The following is a 6,000-nucleotide window of genomic DNA, read 5'->3' as shown; positions in this document are numbered from 1 at the left end:
ACATAAATATGAAACGTATGTTTAAGTTTTTTTTTAACTTGGCCTATATTTAAGCGTCACGCCGCTCCGCTTTGCTCACATGCTGTGTAGCCTATACATGCATGTGTGTGTGTGTGTGTGTGTGTGGAGGAGGGGTGCCCATCACTACTTTTGAATATCGTTATCTTTATTGAATATTTTTAATAATTCGTTTTTTTTAATGCATATGTAGTGGACAAATTGGTCCTACTTGTTACAGGTTTGACACTTTACTAAAAATGACTCTGAATGTATTACTAAATAACTTCATTAGCTATTGATATCATTACTATTTTCAGGTTCTGCACCAAATGACAATTAGCCTAAATGTGTTACTAAATTTAATTTATAGTAATTTATAGTATGAGCCCTTGATTATATGTTGCATGCTCTCGTTTTTTTTTTTTTTAAAGACAAACCATACAGTTTTGGAAAAAATGGATGGATTTATAGCGTTTTGGAAAAAAAATCGATGGATTTATAGCGTTTTGGAAAAAAAAAATTAACTTTTAATTTATCATAAACAATATTGTTGTTTGATTTAATAATCATTGTTCAACATGTTTAGACTGAGCCAATAAAACATTTTAACAGGATAAATTGAATATTCACAAAATGTGTGGGTCTAGGTAAAAAATGTCATTTTCCTGAAAACTATTTAAATGGATTTATAGCGTTTTGGAAAAGAACTCCTCATATACACAAGTCATTTGTCATGTTATTTTCATGCTTTAGAAAGTCATTGAAAACAGTATGAAAGTTATAACCATACCTTTTTTTTTATTTATTCTTAGGATGGCCTACAGTTAGTAAGCAGTGGTTAAGTGTGTGGGTAACCGAAGGAGCCAAAGGGGTTTAACCTTTCAAGGTGACTACGCTGTCGGTCTTAACCGATGGACAGAAAACATACACTTCCATTAAACAAGGAAGTGACCCAGAGTTTGAAGAGGGTGGGTCTTACATGGTCAAAAACTACACACTTTTAAAAAGATATGGCCGGCCATGCATTTTTATGACACGTTCGAGCAAGAAATTCAAACGGTCACCATTGGCCATAACTGAGGAGGCAGAGAGAGCTGCTCAGGAGGTCCTCTGTCCTCCTTCCCAATGGGTAACCGGGGGAAGATGAGCACGACATATTTAGGAGCCCTGGGTACCTGAGTCTGCGGGGACAGATAGAGAAAGTGAGTGAATTTAATAGCATAATTGAATATCTAGTACATTATCCTGGTTTACTTAACCCAGATAAATGTAAGCTATTGTACTTTTTGTTTCTCAAACACAGTCCTAGAGTACCCTAACAGTTTTATTTGAGATACACAATTTAGGTGAATTAACCTTGATTGGGAATACATAGAAAATATTCAGTGTTGGGGATACCTGGACCAGGACTGAGAAACACTCTCATCTGTGACACTGGGCTGTTGTTTTCCAGTTGCAAGTGGCCAGGATGACTCCAACTCCAGGATGGGCCAATTTCCAATCCTGGACCTTTGCGTGAGGTCTGGTACGAAGCTCCACGACGTCTCCTTATGGAGAGATGAGGCGTTAGTGGAGCTATATGTGGGGGATGAGGTGGAGATCACCCACCTAAAAGGAAACATTCGGCCGAGTGGAGAGGGAAAATTTGATTCATCAAATCACACAACTGTCAAGGTAAACAAATATAAATTTCAAAGATTATTAGAGAAAAGTAAACAGTCATTAATAATAAAAAAGAACAAATAATTAAACTGCAAGCATTGAGATCTGGTGAATCGGGACATCTATATTGATACCCAGCCCAAAGGTGAACTATATTAAGCCAGAAAGGAGGGGGAAAAAATCTTACATCGATGGTTACAATCTTAATGTTTAACCCTTGGCATTGATGTCTTTCGGATCTGTGTCCTGCAGTAAAAAGCAGCATAAATGTTATTTTTTTACATAAATTTTTTAAGCAGGGCTCGACATAAGCAATGGCCCGATGGCCCGGGGCCAGTAAAAGAATATGTTGGGCTAGTTGATGGGCCAGTGACTGGCCATAAGCAAAACAAACAGCAAACGTCATAGACAGTAGCGCGAAGAGTGTCAATGTTACTTCAGGTTATTTAGAACGTGTTAAAATGTCAAAGAACTACGAGGCTGATACGAGAAAGAGGACATTCCTAGTAGGGCTGGGCGGTATATCGAGTTTGTACAATATATCGATTTCTTTTTAACGATATGGAATGTGGCAATACTGTTTATATCGATACAGTAGTTTGATACGAGCACATCCGAAAAATATAGCGGAGGAAGCAGTGTGAGCTCCTGCAGTAAAAGAACATAGTACAATTGTCCTAAACATGACACAAGCTAGTATTAAGCGCTTCAAAATAACTGGGAAGATATAGTTAACAAGTGTAGAGCAGCTTGCCCTGTGAGATACTGTTGCTGACTGACAGATAAATACTGGCGCTGTTTAATGCGTTTGAGACGTGGTGCTTTCCTCAGTGCTTAACTAACATTTCACAGGTATATTCTCCATCTGTAAATGTTAGAAAGTCAAACAAATATGTCAATTTCACTGTCAGGAGAGGACGAGCTTCTGCAAGTGAATCTCCGCTAATATTCAAGCTTCCGTGAACGAGCGCAGCCGCGCGCATGCGCGCCAAACAGACGAGCAAAATAGAAGAGTAGCTCAATAATTCTGACTAAAATATACATGTTGCTAAAATATTTGTTGTTGGAGACAATAAATGTGCCATATGTGGAATTTTAAACCTAGTAGTATATTTTTATGAAAGTGACCATTATACTGGGGTAATCAAATGCAGGCTAAAATAATTAACTTTTAATTTGCTTTTGTTTTTAATTTTCATTTTTAGTTTAGCCTTTAGTCATTTTAAAAACAAAGTTTTTAGATTGTAATGTTACAATTTTAGAATGTAATGCGATTTTAACCACCTTTTTGCACATAACTTAGCCTATTGAATCCGTGTATCATTCGTTCTTTTCATATTCAATTAAGAAATCAAATTCGGAAAATCGAAAAAGGACTTGTTTTTTCCTTATTCGTTTCATATACAATATTTAAAAAACAAATAATGACTGTTTTTTTTGTATTTTCGATTACATGCTCAAATTGAAAATGGGAAATACGAAAACCGCCTCCACCACCAATCTGATTTTGATATTTAGTTATCCAACTTGGCATGACCCGGAAGTAACGTTAGCTGTGAAACAGGGTTGCCGAGTCGGCATAACAAAACCCTCCCAATTGCTGATCAAACTAGCCACAAAACGGCCATCATTATCCCAACTGAATTCCTGAGGTGCTCCCCTATTAAAATAATAATATTAAAAAAAATTGTACTAACTTTCCGAGGGGTAAAATAAGCGTTTTTGTATGGTAAAGCGCGTTCCACTTCCAGGGAGGGAAGGAGGAACATTCAAGCGGAAAACCGTACCTGGCAACATTAATGAGAATCCGCGCACGACAATTGACAAAAGTCTGACAATTGCACGACAATTGTCAAAAGTCTGACAAGTGACAATCGACAGAGACAATTTATATACAATCGATCACAATGGAGAGTTTTGTGTTCTTTAGAGAGAACAAGCGAATCACTTTGAAAGAAAACGACCTGACAACTGACAAGATTGGCAGAATCTTTCAGGTAAAGTTACTGTAGACTCAAATATAAATGCCAATTCACGCTGCATTGTTAAATTACACCTTAAATTCCAGTGGTCTGGTAAATATCCTGAACTTGTTTATGTTGAAAATAAATATTTTAAAGGTCCATGCCCCCAGTGTGTACATTACTGACGACAACAATGTGGCTCTGTTTCCTGCGCCTGATGGCCACATCAGTGTTGTTGACCTCACAGTAAGAGGGCATTATGAGGTGCACGGTGAGAGCATCAGCGTGGATACACCTGTAACGCCCAACCCTACTCGCTTTTCGTTCCACCGGCCAGTCAGTGCAGCAGCGGGTTCTGCAACTGGTTCTTCTGCAGTTCCAAGAGCAACTACGCCAAAAACTTTTCAAAGGTAATCAAATTAAACAAATGCTCTTTGTAAAAACTTGAAACAACTGAATATGTTACACCTAGTACATAATTTAATCATAATAGTATATTAATGCTTTTTTTCCAGTGCATTAGTTACTTTGTCATCCAGTCACACAAGTTAATTGCCAAAAACATAAAAATGCTGAATTCATGTAAATATATACCCCTGGTTTCATAGACAAGGTTTAAGTCTAGTACCAGACTAAAATGTTTGTTTGAGATGTTTTAACTGAAAGCAACTTGCACTTAGATATCTTAAAATGTGTCAGTGCCGTTGTTTTGTCTCAAGATGCACAGCAGTATGTTTTCTTTTATAAGGAACATTTAAAAAAGCTACTTAAATGCCCTAATTGAACTAAGGCCTAATCCTGGCTTAATATAAGCCCTGCCTGTGAAACCAGGACATAATGTACAGGAAGAGGATTCTAATATCAAATGTGAAAATATGTTTTTGTTTTTATAATTATTTAGGAATATTTTCATTGCTGAACTTCATTATGGCAAGTTGGAGACAAGCAAAACGTTAACGGTGCGTTTTTCTGAGTTTGAGTCTTCAGTTTTGGGTATTGTGTGTAAAGTTAAAGAGGCCCTTGGACAAGAAGACTCACTTATCCTGACTGATGTCCAAGGAAAGGAAATCATGGATTCTGAAGGAACCAGGGGTATAGTTAACATTTTGTATTTCTTATTATATCAGGATTTTCACTGCCTCAAGAACACATGTACATCATACTTTGTTTAAAGTGCTTCATAATCATGTTAGAAATGTTTCCAAATATTTTGTTTTATAAATTATTTACAATACAGGATCAGCATACTGGAAGCAGAATGCACGGAAAGTATTTCCTGTGCCTCAAGAAGAATGTCTGCAGCTTCAAGAAAGTAAAAGGAGAAGACTGAGGTACAGAAAATGCTGCATTTCATTATTAATTCAATTCATTACAATTTCAATCAAATTTGTATGGATTGTCACCTAAATTTGCTAGATAATCAGTATTTTCTTAAAAGTATATTTGAGAATTTATGTCTTAGTGCAGATGCACAGCATCACTTGGGCTCAGTTGGGGCCACTAAATACAGATGGGTTGATGGACTGGGACCTTGATTACTCTATTTATTACAACAATTACTTTTGCTTAACATGTTATTTAAAATTACAGGTTAATACATAGGATTACAGTTAGGCCCAGTCCCAATTCTCACTTGAGCCCTAAGGCCTTCCTGGAAGTGGACACTTGTTGAAAGTGCACTTAGCAGAGTAAGTGCGCAAGGGCCCGAAAGCTGTGAAGAGCAGAATTGGGACAGTTTTGCCCACGTTACTGTCTACGTCACTTCCGTTGTGATCAGGAGAGTTAACATGGCCCTGGCCGCAGTTGCGATATTTGCAGTTTGCCTGCTAAAGTTGATAACAACTCACCACCAGTTTCTTATCAGACGAATTATTAGGAACCGCAGGAGAAGGCGGCTTTTACGCCGGATCCAAACATACATGCTGATGCCCAACCAACAGGTAAATTAACTTTATTTTACATTTCAATGTACCGTTCATTTGGCTAATGTGTGTGCTGCTAATAATAGCTGTAACATGATACAATCCTTTGGATGATTTTTTTTTTTTTTACTTTTACAACATTTCTGTTAATATTATTCATATTAAAACCGTTTTTGGCTAAGATAAATTGTGATATAACCTAAACTATGAAGTAATGCAAACTATACTGCATTATACTGAGAGCTGTTCCTAATATTTTGTCAATTTGGTGAGTGAGTGTGGATATCAAGAACAGCTCTCAGTATAATTCAGTATAGTTTACATCACCACCACCACCACAAGTGAGTGTCCAAAATTACAATGAAAATGGATAAACTCCTCTAATAAATTCAATTATAAAATGAATAAATACTTTTTCATGTTGTGATCTGTTTTCCTAAATCTGTCATTCA

The sequence above is a fragment of the Siphateles boraxobius genome, unplaced genomic scaffold (assembly GCF_051911475.1).
Source record: "Siphateles boraxobius isolate OS27281-9 unplaced genomic scaffold, OSU_SipBor_1 19, whole genome shotgun sequence".
NCBI classification, from domain to species: Eukaryota; Metazoa; Chordata; class Actinopteri; order Cypriniformes; family Leuciscidae; genus Siphateles; species Siphateles boraxobius.
Note: the sequence above shows the minus strand (reverse complement) of the source record.